This window comes from Cynara cardunculus (genome assembly GCF_001531365.2).
Source record: "Cynara cardunculus var. scolymus isolate 2C chromosome LG 5, CcrdV1, whole genome shotgun sequence".
In the NCBI taxonomy this organism is placed as follows: Eukaryota; Viridiplantae; Streptophyta; class Magnoliopsida; order Asterales; family Asteraceae; genus Cynara; species Cynara cardunculus.
This window is the reverse complement of record NC_037532.1, coordinates 23416889-23418566: the sequence shown is the minus strand read 5'-3', so window position 1 is coordinate 23418566 and position 1678 is coordinate 23416889.

The following is a 1678-nucleotide window of genomic DNA, read 5'->3' as shown; positions in this document are numbered from 1 at the left end:
TGAATGAATCTTTTCTTTTCCTTCTCAAACTCTACTCTTTCCACATCCAAATTCTTTTCTGCTGTCAAAAATTTCTCCTTCTCTAAGTCCAGTAATTTCTTTAACTCATTCAGATCATTCTCAGACTTGTGGAACTTCCCAGTGAAATTATTTATCTCTGAATTATTCCTTGGAGAGTTTTTCTCAATTAAAAATGCACTTTAACCTCTTTGAGTTTATTGAAAATATATTTATTCGCTTTACTCCAAGTCTTCAAATTATCATTAAAATCGTTTTCTACAAAGCGGAGAGTGTTCTCGAGTGTTTCAATCCTACACTCAAATTCCTTCTCGATTCTTTCACACTCTTCTTTATGATTTTTCTTTAAAACTTTGATAAACACTTTCTCCTTATAACCTTCAATGCTCTTTTCCAGTTGAACAATATTCTCTCTGAACTTTTCATATACAACTGCCATTTTAAAAAAAATAGATCAGATGAGGATCTATGCAGAGAAATCAGATAAAAGAAACAAGAACAGTTTAAGCTCAAAAAGAATAGAAAAACACTAAAATTGATGAGAATATAGTAGAACGACGAGAAACTGTCAAAAATCAGTAAAAACAGTCAAAACAGTTGAAAACAGTTAAAAACTATTAAAAACAGTCAAAGACAGTTAAAACTGACAAGAAACAGTTTACGCGATCCAAAACAGATCAAAGATTTCTCAAACAGTTAAAACACACACAAAACAGATATACGATGATCCAAAAATAAAATCTAAAAAAAATAAAACTCAAACAATTATAAACCTAAAAATAAAATTGTCCAAGTCCAAAACAAACTAATTCAAACCCAATTACAATACAATCTACGCTTTAAATAATGAACAATTTTCAGGTCCAGGCTAGCTTGAGATGTCCTTGATACTGTATAATTCTACAAGTAATTCCTCTACTCTTCTTAAACAGGAGGTCTGTTAACACCACTTGGATTGTTGTTCCCGTGCACAACTGACAGCAACACCTTTTTGCACCAAGCTGTCCACTGTTGTTACTGCTGCTGCTGTTACAATCAAAATGAAACTGCTTTTCACTCTCTATGCTTAAACCTTTTGCATCTTGGATTGGTGCTGCTCAAATCAACTTCAAGTCTGGCTTTCGGAGTCGTTGAAATGCTGCTACTAACCTGCTGTCAGTTTGTTGCTGTCAAGACAGACTTGAACCCAAATTAGTTTGAGTAAAACTTAACAGCAATGAACCAAAATACAGTAAACTAATGCACTCAAAACAGCTTCTCAAATCACTCAGAATTGTACCTCACTGAACAAATTGTTAAAGCAACTTCAAAATAAAAACAGCAACACCTTCAAAACTGTACTCAAAACAGCTCTTAAACAGCTCCTCCAATAACAAACACAGAACCTGTCTTTTTCCAAACACAACAGCAAGCAACAGCTTCTTCAGAACCAGCAACTGAAGCAATTTCAACAGCACCAAATGTTGGGTTACGGGATCTCAAGCACAACGGAAAATAAAACCGTAACCCTCCAAGGACCCATACGAACCGGAATAAATCGGGTGTGTCGAAATTATACCTCACAGTTCGCAAAACTCTGATCACATCAACAAACAAAGCTTGATGCCTCCACGGTATCCACGCAAACAATCCAAATCCTTTGCCTTCTCGTGATGCTAGT